At 45.1% G+C, this 15,384-nt stretch overlaps 1 protein-coding gene across 1 annotated transcript in view; it reads left to right on the top strand.

The window, feature by feature from the left end:
• The first annotated feature begins 12,114 nt into the window (after nt 1-12,114).
• LIMCH1 (LIM and calponin homology domains 1) overlaps nt 12,115-15,384 on the top strand; it is a 388,718-nt gene continuing 385,448 nt past the window's right edge. Inside the window, exon 1 of the mRNA XM_012648487.1 lies at nt 12,115-12,144. The gene's annotated coding sequence lies outside the window, so the exon portion shown is untranslated. The remainder of the gene's footprint in view (nt 12,145-15,384) is intronic.

The raw sequence follows: 15,384 nt of genomic DNA on the forward strand, positions 1-15,384 counted from the left end.
CCCCGGCCTCCCAGAGAGCTGCCCGGCCGGCCTTTTATTTTTGGTATGCGGCCGGAACGGTTTGCTGTGTGACAGGTGCTCTCTCTGTGCCGCACGCTTAGACTCGCAGGACACACAGGAGACATTTGTCATTACTGGCTTAGTGCAGAGTTAGGTACTGTATTTTTCAGGTTCTCGAACTTTAAAATTCTCAGGGGAGATGCTGGGTGTGGGTGGTGGTGAGAGGAGGACGTAAGAACAGAACAGTCTTACTATTCTTGAAGCCACGTGATTTATTCACAATTGCCTTAATTGCAAGTAACATCGGCATACTCTGCTTTTAAAGATACATCGTGGGATGCGTTACATACAAGAAAGTAAAGTGCAAATCTAAAGTGTTCACCTCCATGAATTTTGACATGTGTGTATATGGCTATAGCCCCCCCTAGATCAGGGTATAAAACATCTCCTTTGGCCCAGATTGCAGTCTGCTTTTAAGAGGTGGTATATTTCAGGCTACACAGTACAGAATATTAGCTTTACTATCAGGTTTCAGAAAAGGAAGAAGAAATTCCTTAAGAAAGCAGAGACCTGTTAGGTCCTAAACACTTTGGCATTATTCTCGATACTTTGCCCTTCACACCAGTGTAAGAATGGGAACAGTGACGGCGTGAGCATGGCTTTAGGGCCAGGCTGGGCAGCCCCGCCCAGGCGCTGCGTGTGCATTATTGAAGTGGTCTATCTGCTTTCAATGGCACAGATCGGTTTCAGGGAAAGGAGAGCTTCCCCCTCCCGGACTGTATAAAAAAATACGTGGTCCAGGGAAAGACAGAGAACTCCCCCTTCCTTCCCCGAGGTTCCTCTTGAAATGTAAATGCCGTGTCTGCAAACCGGGGGACCCTGGAGCAGTAACAGATGGTTTTGCCGGCAGTTGCCCGGTGAACAAAGATTCCTTGGCTAATGTAGCGCTAATGTAGTACTTAGTGCAGCCGGATTCCTGGGAGGATTGTTACCTCGAGACAACTGCCTCTCTTTTAGGGGCCTATTGTCTCTGGCAGCATCCTCATTGGTAGGGCTTTGTTTTTCACTTTCGTTCTCTCGGTGATTAAATTTCCTATAGGTTTTTTTATTTTTCCTTTTTTCTTTTTGAGTAGTAGGGAATTTCACCCCTTCAGAAAAACGTCCCCTCGGGTGCAGCAGGTTAATAAACAAACTTTGCTGCTTGCCTTTCGTCCTCAGTCCTCAGTCTTCCTTGAATCACGGGTTCATGAGAAAATGTCCATCCTTATGGAAGGCTCAGGGAACGAGCACCAGGACGTAACTTCCTGGTGAGGAATTTCTCGGCCTGCAGCCTTGGCTATTTGAGGACTGTGTTACTAGGCAGGAAACGTGGCCCGGGAACGGTCCCACACCCCCACTTCTTCCTTAGCTGGCAAAGGTGAAGGCTCTGATGGAGCTCGCATGGTCACAGACCGTGTGGGGACAGGCCGGTAACGCTTCCAGTGACTTTTATAGCTGCAGGAGCAGGCTGCCTGCTTACTGTGGGTTTGGGAAGACTTCTGAAGGAAACAGCAAACTTCAGGTAGTAACTCTGGCTACCAGCAGGCAGAGGCATGCCTAATTTTCTTCCATATTCCTTTTCCAGAAGTCCTTCCTAAGCAAGGGGCAATGGCATAGCTCCGTGGCTAAGAGGTCGGACCTGGGAGCCGAGCATCCTGGGTTTGAGTCCTGGGTCTCTTGCCATCTAGCTGGGTGACCTTGGGCAAGCTGCTTTTCCTCGCCTATGATTCCAAGTGTTTTCTTTGAAAGATAGTTCTGGTTGTCAACAACAACAAAAATAACAAGAAGATATTGTTGAAAGCATCTGTAAAACAGGATGCTAATAATAGCTCACCTAGTTCACAGGAGTGCTGTGAGGATTAAATAAATTAATGTATTTAAAAAGCTTAGAGTAGTGTCCAGGATTTAGGAAGCACTGTGCAAGCGATGGTTAGTATCTGTATTGCCATTAATGTTGCTACTGCTATTACTCTTCCTGCTATCAGCACCACTGCTGTAGTATTACTACTATTGTTGTTGCTATTGTTTTTTTCTGTCGTCGACAAAAATCAAGGTTGCTTTTTAAAGGAATTGTTCAGAACACTAAATTTCCAGAGTAGAAAATATAATTCAGTTACCTACTGATTTTATCCTATTATCTCATTTTTATTAACTCTGGATACCTGGACTAGAAGTTAAGTAGATGCCACGTGTATTCTAATTTGCATGAAAAATGACTTCAGGATCAGAGGAAAGGCTGTAATATCTAATCCTGGTCCATCAAGGCTTAGAAAATTATTGCTCAATATTATGCTGAATATTTAAGTTTAATGTATAGACTTTGTTACCAAACTCCAAGCACAATGCCTAATGCCTCTCCTCTTGTAGATAATCCGATATTAAATCGTGGATGTCCAATAGTGGATGACCAAATATTCATCTCAGAGGCAGCGGTGTTTTGTTCACTGTTGTGTCAATTCCTGCTAGGAAAAATAATAATTTGTCCATCAATGTTCCTCCTTCCTCCCTTCTTTTCTCCTCTTTCTTTCTCTCTTGCTTCTGGTGGTATTTATCGAGTTCTACGACTTTGTTAGTAGGTGGATGGTTGTGATTTTCCTGGTTCCCCGCCCCTTTGTCTCTCCACTCACAGCAATATTTATCTGTTCTAATCTGCAGTTCTTCTTTTCAAGGCCAAACGCTTTCTGAAGCAACAGATGTCCTTCAACTTGGTTTCAGTTGTGATTTGGAACAGGGTCCCAGGCCTTTAGGGAGGGGTGGAAATTTCAACCCAACTCAGCCTGCCTTCTCAACTTGAGCAGTTCCCGGACTCCTTTCACTTTAATCATAGCCTGCCCACGGGGCCTGGTGCCGAATACAGCCTTATTTGTGCCTAATCTATATTTCACATGAGCGGGAACTGGTGCCGGAAGGGATCCGTTCCTCATTTTGGTTCCTTTCTCCCTGCCCACGTAGAACTGTTTTCTTATTCAACTGGGACCTAATTCTGAAGATTAAAAGCACCGAGGACGCCTCAGCTGTCCAAAACTGGAAGATGTTGTGTGGTCTGGCAGCAGGGAAAGTGTCTGAGTAGCCTTCGAGATGCTTTAGCATTTGGTGGCCAGTGACATATGGCAGTTGTGATGTAATGTGATAAGTTATATAATAAATCCAGTCATTCTAATTCTCCATCTCTGTAGGGACTTGACTCTCACGTCTTTTCATTATACAAAGATCTAACTGTACAAACGGTCCTCCACTCATTTACCCCAGCCTCTGCCTGCATGAACAGCCGAGGAAGAGGAAGAAAGAACTTTCTGGCTAGATCTAGGAAGGAGCGGTGGTCTGAATAGATATGTAAATTAGAGCAAGCGGCATCTTTCTCACAATGACATTTAAACAGTCCAGCTTGTCTGTGTACAAGGGCCGCTGTGACACGATGCTGTCATGGGGTAGGGAGACAGTGAGGTCCCACAGATTTGGGGAAAAGGGGAGCAGGATGGGAGGTGGAGCTGGCACCTCTCGCCCCAGTATCTCCGTGGAAACCCATTGCCTCAGGCCGGCTCCACGTGGGCAGACGGCACGGTGGCTGCCAAGGAGGGGCAGGCTGAGCTGAGTGAGCGCTCCCAGCAACTGGAGCTCTTGGCCTCCCATCTCTGCGGCTGGATGACAATAGGGCCGTGATGCAGACAGCTGGCCCTGGTTCTGCGGGTGGCAGTCGGTGCTAGGTGGGACTGGGCAGCTCTGGAGTACGGGGAGTTGGCCGGGCGGCTTCTCTCTTTTGCTCGAGACCATTCTGAAGCTTTAAAGTGTCACAGTGATGATAATTATGGTAGCGATGGTGACGCTGCTGATGATATTTATTGAGTGCTTATTATGTGCCAGCATGTGGCTAAAGTCTATGTACGGTTGGACCTCCGTGTCTGTGGTTTGGCATCTGTGGATTCAACCAAGCTCAAAATATGTATTTTCAATCCATTATAAGAAAGTACTATTATTAATATCATCCCAATTTGCAGATGAGGAAATTGAGGCTCTGAGGGATTGAGTATCTTGTCCAAGGTTTAGGTAACTGTCAGAGCCAGGACACGAACACAATGCATCCTTGCTTAACTTCTGTGAATGTATATATATCTCCAGCTATCCAAAATTCATAGTTGAGGAAATCGGGACTTGTAGGGGCTAGGAAACGTGTCCAGGGTCACCTGGTTGGTAAGTGCTTGTTGTGATCAGGATTCAAACCCAGGCTGTCTGACTTCACAGCCTTGCTTTTTGATCTCTTAGATTGCTTTCCACGGTTAGGACCACGTGTAAAAATTCCTAGAAGGACTGTGCCGAGGTCTCTGCCCCACCTCCTCCCGTGTGCGGATCGCAGGAGCTGTGGCTCCCCAGGTCGTAGCTCGTCTCTTTCCGCTGCAAGACTGGGGATCTCTTCCCTCGGACGGCACCTCAGTGTTACCTGGTAGGTCTTGCTACAGGGGCCCTCGAGCGAGGAGAGTCAGGCTCCTCACCTTTGCTTGCTGCCTTCAGACCTAACATTCCTAAGGCGGGACTGGGCAGCACGAATGCATGAGGTTCCGAGTTGCCGGAATCCAGTTTCCATGTCCTGCCTTTACCGCCACAGCCCTGAACCACCCCACTGAAGTTTTGTTAGGGCAGATGGCTGGTGCATAAGGGATTAATTTAAAAAATTTTTAAGCTTGCTGATACATCGTCTTATGATTTCTTAAGAGGACAGATATTCTAGAATATTTTACATTTATGATATTAGGGACCATGGCTCTCTTTTTATAGCTTTATCTCCACTGCCTGGTCTATGGTGGGCTTGAATGAAAGCACAATCTGCGTGTGCTTTTAACATCTGCTAGCGGAGAAGCTGCGTTATTCTTTGCCTTTGCATTCCCTAGAGAGTTTGGGTAAAGACCTGATACCTGTGTGGTCTGTTTTGGTTTGTTCTCCAAATATGGGTGGGAAGGGACATCTTTTCTCGGCGCTGATGTGCTTAGGTGCTGTTGGCACGCTTGTCTGGGGCCTTCACTACAGGTCCTTTACCTTTATCTGGGAGTTCTCCTACCTGGAAAAGATTATGCCAAGGGACAGTCTTGTTGCTGAGTTCAGCCAAGAGGCAGGTCCTTCTAAGAGAGAAGGGCAGCCTCTCATTGCAGGCACACAAGTCCCGTCCTGAAGAGCTCAGCATCCCGACCTCACCAGCTCTGCAGCTGCCAGTCATCTTGGCTGGAGCGGGCATCCTATCACATTCTAGTCTAACTTAATCATTTTGCATTTTGGCCTTGATTTTCACAGTTGAGGACTGAATCAATTAACACTGGTTGATTTTTCACTAAACTACTATCATTGGAATCAGATTTTCCTTTTAAGCCCAGTTCACTGTTCTGCGATTTTTTAAAATGTACAATACAATTTTATAATATTTTCCCTCATTTGTTCCTAAGGATGTGTGTGTGTGTGTGTGTGTGTGTGTGTGTGTGGTGTGTTTACATTTGAGGCAAATGAAAGGTATCAGATATGATCTTATTTCGGGGGAAGGATAGGGTGGGAAAAAGGATGGCTTCAGTGCAGTTAGAATGAGGAAAGGAAAGCATAATAGAACTTTGTTTTTAAGTGACTGAGAAATATAAAAATAGCCTAAGCTAGAGGGTTAATAGATAATAGAGGGAAAAAAAAATAATTCTTTAAAAAAAAAAAAAGGAACAGAACAGTGGAAAGACTTCTGCCTGGACATGAGATGTTACATTTCAAGGAGGAACGATGTCATGGCATTCAGTTCTGCTGTGGTAAAATTCCGTGTTTGCAGTATTGGAAACAACGTTTCCAAAGAGATGTCCTCATGCATCTGCCCTGATGGGATGGCCAGTGTACCTCAGGGAATTATCTTTGGCGTGAGGGAAAACACAAGGTGACGTGACCATACAACGTGCACGCAGGGAATAGCGCGGCCGACACCTTTGTCCACAGTCAGCCGCACCCTGACGTCTATGCTGAGGCTGTAAGAATAGAATATTGCTTAGCCTGGGGTAGCTCCAGCTTTCCACCGCCCTGCATTCTGCCTGCGCTAGTTACGCTGGTGCAGCTACTGCAGGACGCAGCTGGGCCTCCTGGACGTAGATCGACCTCAGAAGTTAGGGACTACCCCGCCCGTTTATCCCTAAATAGCCCATTCGGAGGCCATGTAAGAATACACCTGCCCTTTTTAAATAAAGGTCAGGAGCAGAAAGGCTTGTGGCTTTTTCACGTCCATGACCCAGCGCTGTTAGAAAAAAAAAAATCCTCCACCTTAATTTTTACCAAGTGGGTTTGCACCAAGTGAGGAACCGAAGTTATATCTATTGCGTTGAGTACATAGCTATCTTTTCCTCCCCTAAGAAACATTTTAAAAAATGATATTTCCAGCAGTTATTTTAATTGAATATTTTATTCTAATTGGAATTGAATGGAGGCTGGGATAAGTTCAAATAGTTCAAAATATGAAAATAATTATTTGGGACACTTGGCTATCACTTATTTGTAAGTTTGCTTCTGTATAAACAGAGGTAAAAATAAGTGTTAATGTGTGAAAATGTGCTTTTAAAATTCCTTTCCTGAGAAGTGTTTACTGAGATCCAAAAATGAGCCAGGCATAGTGTTAGGAACCAGGGTTAGGCAACGAACAAAATAAACATAGTTCCTGCCCTCAAGAAATGCACAGTATAGGGTGGGGAGAGAAACATTAAGTAATAAATACATAATTACAATTTGGGATACATACTCTGAAGATAAAGAATGGGGGTGGGAGGCTTAAGAGTAACGTACTCTTCAGACAGACAAGGATCCTTAGTGGACAGTAACATTTAAGCCAAGACCATTGACGGGTTCTAAGCAGGAGAATTAGATTGGCGCTAATTTATTGAGAAAAGGGCGTGAGTTTGCACGCAACACACGCTTTTATTATGATTATGCTTTGAAAAAAGGGAGGGTAGGAAGACTCTCACAGTTCTCCAGGCGTGTTGAACATATATGGGGACAGCAGGGAAGGGCACTGAGTCAGAAGTTCTGGAATATTCCTGCAGGCCATTCAGAGTAGAGTTTTCATGATGATCTTCTGTCCCTCTTATATCTGAGGCACAGGGAAATGAAGAACTATTCTAGGAGAAATGGCAGAGAGGACTTCAGGATTTATATTTGAGCCTGGACTCCGGGTTAAAATTCTTGGACAAAGTGGGGGTTATGGAGGCTTTACTTGAGTAAGAAGGGGCTGCAGGAAACCTGCTTGCTTTTCACGGGGTGAGCAGAGAAATTTCGGGGGAGACTTTGGGTGGTGATGCACAGATATCCCCTGATTTGAGAGCTGGCCTCAAATTCCTCTGAAATTGGGGGCTTTATAAACTGATAAAGTCAGATGCCATTTGGGAGCCCCATAAATTATAAACCCTGGAGGTCTGGGACTGAGATTCCTTTCGACAGTGGAACCCACCATTCCCAGACAACCCACCCCGCAACTTCCTCCTGGGCCAATGTGGCTGCCAGAGAGCCATCACCTGTCACATTTCCAGGAAGCAGGATGGAAAATGAAGAGTGCATTCTTCCCTTGTAGGATGCCTTCTGGAAAATTCTTCCCGACGTGCCTGCTTCTGTTTTATTGCCCAGAAATTCAGTAACATGGCCACTCCTGGTTTTAGGGAAAAACCCTGGAGAAGGGTCTCTTTTTCTAGGCAGCAGTGATGCCCAGACAATAGGCTAAGTTCTGTTCCTCAGGAGAAAGGGGAGAATGGCTATTGGGATACGGACACCCTGGAATGCCCCTTCTCCACTTCTCCAGGAAAAATTCTTTCAAGACAGAGCTTAAATCTGTGGCACACTCCCTGATTCCTCTAAGCCCATTAATCCTGCCCCTCTGTGTGCACACCTGACCCTTGGTATTCACTTCTAGGAAAGTTGTCATATTTCACTGCAATGAATTCGTGTGTGTGGGGTGGGTGGGGGGAGTCTGCTTTCCTTGGTAAACCCCAAAGTCCCAAAGCTGAGGGCTGGGTCTTAGTCATCGTGCTGTTCTCTCCTCGTCTTACTCAATCTGTTCCCTGCCAGGGCCTCACAGCCTCACTGCCCGCAGCCTGAGAGATTTCTCAGCGAGTCTGTGTCCTGATTGGCTGATTGGCACTTGGACTCTGCTATGGCAGAGAAAATAGACCAGGGGTGGGGAATCTTTTCATGTTCGAAGGCTGCATTAATTTAGCTGTAATCAAATGAGCCTGCATTCAAGAAACTTCCATTAGATACACTTAAAAATGTACAATATTTTGTAAAACACTAACTACTATTACTTACTGACTTCAGAAAATGAAAACTATTTGTTAATTTTAAAATTAACGAACATTTTAATAACTTTGTTGTATCTGCTTTTTGTTGGAAAGCATTTGCATTTTTGGTTGCAGCATGGAGTTCGTGAGTTTCAGTTTATCTAGAAGATCAGCTGGGTCATCTAGAAGATCAATCATCTGTGACCTTATGGACATCTTGATTTGGGGTAGGCAGGAGAATGTGGATTCACAGCAATAAGTGGTTGAAGAGCAAGAAGGCATTTTTCGGGCATGTTGCCAACGGTGTGGGTATTCTGCTGCATTTTTCCATATTGCGGTTGGATCTTTCTTAGCATCAAACAATGACTTTAAGACGTCATCTCCTGAGACTCAAACAGTTCCATCTGTAGTTGTTTAGGTGCCTTGGTGATATCAAGTAGGTGAGGCCAAAATGCTAATTTGAGTGTGATGTCCTGATGCTCAAAGTCAGTGAACCTTTCATTGTATTCTCCAATGAATAGATCTATAACAGCCATGTATTCTTCAGATGATTCGCATATATCATCCTGCTTATCAATGACCTTTGCTAACTGGGGAAAATGTTCATCCGCAATTTCCTTTTGAAGAAGTGTTTTGAAAAAAGATAGCTTTTTTCAGAATGCTTGGATTTTTTTTTTGCCACATATCATTTATAAACTTAGTTTTACCTTGCAAAGAAGTATTCAGGTTGTTTTGATTAGACGTATCACACAGAAATGCTGCATTCCTATAGAAACCTTCTTTCAACAATTCACGTTGCCGATTCTGTTCTTCATGAAATTTAACGATCTGTTCTCACAGATTTAAAATTTTGGCTAACTGTCCCTGCGGTAGCCAGTGCACTTTAGAATGATAAGGTAAATCCACACTGAATACCTCGTTGTTCAGCTCTAGCACGTTATGAAACTGACGATGCCATGTTGCATTTGCACAAATATAGTTAACAATATTTATAACTTGTTACAAAGTGTCACTTAAAATAGTAGCTTTTGCACAGAGATTTTGCTGATGCAAGACACAACGAAAAGAAACGACAGCATCTGGATCTGTTAATACTTTCTTTGTGCAATAAACTCTTCATGTTTTCCTGTCACGGAAGGTGCACCGTCTGTACATACACTCACTAAATTTACCAAATTCAGTCCAACTTCACTACATTTATCTTGAAAGTTGTTGAAGATACTATTCGCTGTGTTCTGTCTGTAAGAAGAGTGCCAAAAGCTAGTAACTCTTCGTAGCAAAGAAAATCTGTTATGACCCGAATGAAGTATAAACCTGCACTGAGTCAGTAGTTACCAGTTGATTCATTGAAAGCAATTGAATAATGTATGTTTTCCTTTTGAAGAATTGCATGAAATTGTTCTGTTACATTGAAGGCTAATTCATGCTGCTGATCAGTTATGGTTCTCCTTGAGAGGGGCAGTTGTTTGTACTTTGAGACATTATCCAGGTCTAAGCATCCTGTAACTTCAACAATGCAATCGTTCCCAATTTCTACATCGCTGAATGGCTTTCATTCCCTCTGCCTCCAAGTATATAAGCTACTTTGTAAGTTGCCTCAGTGGCATTATTTCCGGGTCTTATTGATTGTTGAAAGAATTGTCTTTGCTTTGCTTTTCATCTTTTACTTTCTGCAATTCAACCTTTCACACCTCTCCCTCTAATTTAAAATATCTGTGGTCCTTATGAGTGTTGCAATGCTGATGAGCATTGAATTTCTTTGATGTTGGTATTGCAGTATCACAGAGCAAGCAAATCATCTTATCTTTACCAGAAACAAGATAATACTACAATTACCAATCCTTATTTAAAAATCTATTGTCTTCCGACAGCATTCTCTCGGTCTTCTTTGACATGATGGGCCGTTAAGCAGACAGAATTAAAAAATACTGTCTAGTGGTGCAACTGTTCACAAATTCCACTTCATACAGAAACACAGTGGTACACCGTTGTCAAAAACTGATAACAGACTGGTGTGCTTGACCCGCATAAACTCTCAGCAGTCAGCCCCGTGTGGTAGTGGTGCCCGTCAGGCAAGGGAAGTTAGAACTAAATCATGAGCGTAGCAGCCATCAATTTAGCCCTTATGGCTGGCGCGGCGGCTCACACCTGTAATCCTAGCACTCCGGGAGGCCGAGGTGGGAGGATTGCTTGAGCTCAGGAGTTGGAGACCAGCCTGAGCAAGACCCCATCTCTACCAAATATAGAAAAATTAGCCAGGTGTGGTGGTGTGTGCCTGTAGTCCCAGCTACTCAGGAGGCTGAGGCAGGAGGATCACTCTGGAGTCTGAGCCCAGGAGTTTGAGGTTGCGGTGATCTATGATGATGCCACTGCGCTCTACCGGGGCTACAGAGTGAGACCCTTGTCTCAAAAAAAAAAAAAAAAATTTAGCCCTTATGGTTTACTAAAATTCTAATGGTGCTGGTCAATCTGGGAGGATTATTTCATTGAAACTTATTTTATTCTTTGGTATTTTAAATATGCTCATTTAAAAATAAAAATATAAAAGACAAAAATGTATTAATGAAAATAAAAGGATTTGTTCTGTAAAATTTGGATTGAGTCAAAAGGCCACACTTACGGACCTGGAAGGCTGCACGTTCCCCACCCCTGAACCCCTAAAATAGACTCTGTCGCTGCCCTGACAGGAAGCAAAGTGTTTTTTTTTTTTTTTTAAAGAGTGATTAAAAAAAGCAGTTTACCCAGTAGTTGCCTGGAGACAGGCAGTGATTGGACACTTGGAAAGCGATTCCCCTGCTGGCCCTTAGGTAGGTGATATCAGCTGAAGGAATTATTTCGGGAGCCAACTTTCCCCTCAGGGCCGGGGTAGGGCTCGCTGAACTTGGAGCTCCGGGCTGCAGGGCTGCAGAGCAAGCATCTCTTTTCTTTAAGCGAGCATGCCCCTGGCATTTGGCCCTGGGACTCTGGCCTTCTCTTTCTTTCCTGCCTCACAGCCAACCTCTCTTTCACCTGTTGCAGAATTCCAGCTAATTCCTACTTCGTGGTATAAGAGAAAGACTAGAATACTTCCAACTATAGGGTCTCTAGAAAGAAAAAGCACTGAAGAATTTTGTTATAGCGATCACCTGTGTGATAGGTATTTTTAAAGGGGAAAAGACCCCCCAAAAGTACCTTGCATCGATAAGTAACCACGCCGTGACCGTTAATTGTCACGACCCCACGGTAACACTGAGCAAGAGCATCCTTTCTGCCTCTCCTACAGAAAACAAGAAAAGTTGCCTTGGAGCTGAATGTTGTCATCAGCCGACAGATGCGGTTGCGCCTGTTTCCTAAGGGACCTCGCACGATGTCATAAATAGGAGGGGCTGTGACAACCAGAAGGCTGATTCATCATGTTGCAAGAGCTGAGAGAATGCAATAATGGAAACTGATAAAGTGGCCAGTTCAGTGCCAAATTAGAAAAATAACAACAGCTGACACACTTCTGGAACGTTTTATCATGTGTCAGTGCTAGTCTAGGCACTTGTTTGAGTTAATGAGATGATGTGTGTGTATATGTGTGCGTGTGTGTGTGTGTGTGTGTGTGTGTGTGTGTGTGTGTATGTATGTATGTAGGACACCTAGCACAGTGCCTGGCATATACCCTGCTACTCAAGTAGGTACCATTTGATGGCCATTATACAGATGAAAAAACAGGAACACAGAAATGTTAACCAATTAGCCTGAAGTCACACAGCTAAGAAGTGGCAGAGCCGGGATTTGAACCCAGGCAGTCTGATTCCAGAGCTTGGACCGGTGACGGCCACAGTGCTGCCTTATTCTCAAGAACTGCTCAGTATGTATCTAATCATTGGAAAAGGTAACTTTTCAGAGTTCATATGTGAAGTAAAAGCAAAACTTCTAAAAAGATCGTGGTCCCAAGTAAATACCCAACCACACGGGTGGCCCGTCCTGTCCTCCGTCCCTCCTCGTTCCCTTAGCTGTTCAGGATGCTGTTCGCCGAACATCTTCTATGTGCGCGGTACCTGCTTGGCTCCGAGCACAGTCTCTGCAGCCGGAGCCCTTCAGTGTACTTTGAAACTGTCCGGAGGGCGGTTAGGGCCAGGAGGAAAGGCTGTAACGGGTGCAGGGTGCTCCACAGTGGGTGGAACTGTTTTCACTCCCTGTTTCTTCTCATCCCCTTCCCCAGCCTCCTTCCCTGGACTGGGCCCGACTCCCGCTCTGGATTCGATAGTCCTGGATACCACGAGCTCCAGAGTGAAAGCGTCATTAACAAGGGTGGGGAGGAAATGTGGGTCTGGTGTGTGTCCCTGCCAGGCACCGTCAGGTTGCTCACCTGCAGTGTCCTGGGTAGTCCCCGTGGGGCACAGATACCTGCTGCTACTGTCCCGGTTCCCGGTTCCCCACTGTGCCCGCCACAGGAAGTGTCTCTCGTGTTAAGCTTGGCGGGCAGGCCGGTCAGGACCCCGACCCCCTGGGACTTCTGGGTCCCCAGATTTCCCCGCAGTGGTTCTTCTCTTCGCCTACCATCTGGCACCCCCAGCTGAGCTCTGCTCTCAGACTACTCACCTGGCAGGGGCCCTGGAGATCTGAGCACACAACCGGTTCTGCTAAAATCTGTTTCTGTAAAGCGGATTATTCCATCTGCACCTGGGAAACGGGAAGGCTGCTTGAGAAGTTGCTAGTTTCAGTGGTTCATGTGAGATTTTTATTAGCACTTTAATATTTTGGGCAACCAAGCAGCAGTGGTCGAAAGCAAGATAGGGTAGCCCAGATGAACCCAACAAACCGGGGAGGTGAGCGCCCTGTTCTTGCTCTAGGCTGTTGGCTTTGTGCCTCCGATTGAAAGGTCTGATTTTCCCAGATCTGTCTGCATTTTCCTCTTATCTCCGTAAAGCAGCAGCCTGAGTCTTTCCCTGCCCTTTCGTCATGCACCCTTATCACCCTCCTTTTTTGTAAAATCCCACATTTATCCTGTAATAGGAAACAGAAAACACATTTTTATCCATGGTTGTATTGGTAATTTTTAGTGTTCTTACTGTTTTGTTAGTGTTAGTGCTCTGGGTACAAAGTTGAGTGGGGTTTGAGCCTTCTGCGCCAACTCTGTATTTTCCATAAGCCCTGGTTTTTTTAGTGTCATTTTGCAGAATACAAGGTTTTTTGCTGTCTTAGTTTGGGACATTGTTCCTGCATTTGCAGTGATGTGTATGTTGTTTATAGTAAAAATACTTGGATATTAATATTTTTTGCAGAGAATATCTCACTCACACGCTCATACACACAGATGCATAAAACAATGCCTTGAAGATTCCCGGTGCTGGATCTGGGAGCTTGGGTCATATGGAGAGTTTTTTTCCTTTTTTTTTTAAGAATTTCACGTTTCCTATCTGCTCTCAGGAGACTTTGGAGCACATTTCCAAGAGAAGATTTTTCTAGAGTTTTTGGAGGAGGTAGTGGAATAGTGCTTTTTTTTTTTTTTTTAAGGACACAGTTTTCTTTGGGATTTTTGTGCCTTGGTAGTACTTAAAGCGGCACTTTTCTCCCCAGGGAAACCTACAAGAGTTACTCATGAGAAGCTCTTGGAAGGTGAGTTGGAAATGAGGAGAGAGACTTGAGAGTCAGCGGCTGGTCTGAGGGTCCCTGACTTCCCCGCTTCCGTTATTGTCGTCACTTGGATTCTCTCTACACCAAGGCTTGACAATCGCCTCAGTCTGGGACGTTACTCATGCATTTGTCGTATGTTTATTGGGCATGTCGTAGTGACTCAGTGGTACGGGAGACACACGCAGACCCATGCCTGGCTAATTTTTGTTTTTGGTAGAGATAGGATTCTCACTTTTGCTCAGTGCTGGTCTTGAACTCCTGACCTTGAGCGATCCTCCCACCTCGGCCTCCCAGAGTGCTGGGATTACAGGCGTGAGCCACCGCACCCGGCCTTTTGTGTGTGTTTTGGTTAGCATTCTTATGATTGTGAGCAACAGAAATCCAACCCAAACTGTCGCTAGAAAAATAGATAGTTTACTGGCTCATTGGCAGTCCTCAGATAGATGCCTGCTTGAGGCAAGGCTGACTCAGCAGCCTGGTGACGTCCGCAGGGACCCGTCCACTGTGCTTGGCGTGGCTTTGTGCTCTGCCCTCCCATGGAGCCGCCACACTGCCCTGCCCCACCTGAGAAGGTCCAGGTTTTCCACCGAGGGCTGACGGTGAGCTCCAGTCCTTCTGTTCTCTTTGTGCCCTCTGGGCAGAGAAAGAGGACACCCCTCATTCATGCCGCCGGGGAACAGATGAGTCGATCAGCTGGAGCGGATCCCTGGTCCGTCCCTATCAAAAATGTTGGCTGCGACCCAACAGAGAAGCAGTGAATTCCCTAAAGGAAGATCTGGGTACTTTTGGTAGAAAAACGGGCAAAGTGGATGCTCCAGAGGCCCCCACCAATTGTTACTGACATTTAATTAAAATGTGATAATATATGAGAACACGTGGGTGGGTGGTGAGGAAAGGAAGGGAAGAATTAAAATAAAAAAGAGTAGTGGCTACTTCTTGGAGGTGAGCATAAAATTGTAATCTGGGAGTGGTTAAAAAAAGAGGCATTCATAGATTGTTTTATTCCTATTCTTATAAGAACAGGAAAGTGTCATTTTTAGAGGCATCATTGAATATCAAGTGCCCAATTGGTTCTACTAGGTGTAAAAATGTGATCGAATGAACCAGATTGGTTTTTGAAGTGTTGATTAAAAACACAAAATAAAAAGATCCATCCTGGATACTTTGGCTCTGCTTTCTTCCCACTATATGTGGACCTTTATACTGAATTATAAACTAACAGCTTTTTAAAAGATGTTGGAAACCAAAGTATCCGATGCCAGTATCTGATTTGCGTTTCCCATTTACTGTCCTGTTTCTCAGGTAAGGTGATATTTCTTGGAGCCTGAAGGCTAGAAATAGCGAAACCACGCAGTTGCTGTTCGCTGGTCACCGCGGGGCCGGGGGACGGTCCCCAGGCACGCGGGGCCTTTCTAAAAGTGGACACGGCGGCTGTCGCCCGCTGATCCTCTGTGGAGTGACCCAGATTGGC

This window comes from Propithecus coquereli, unplaced genomic scaffold, assembly GCF_000956105.1.
Source record: "Propithecus coquereli isolate 6110/MARCELLA unplaced genomic scaffold, Pcoq_1.0 Scaffold288, whole genome shotgun sequence".
NCBI lineage: Eukaryota > Metazoa > Chordata > Mammalia > Primates > Indriidae > Propithecus > Propithecus coquereli.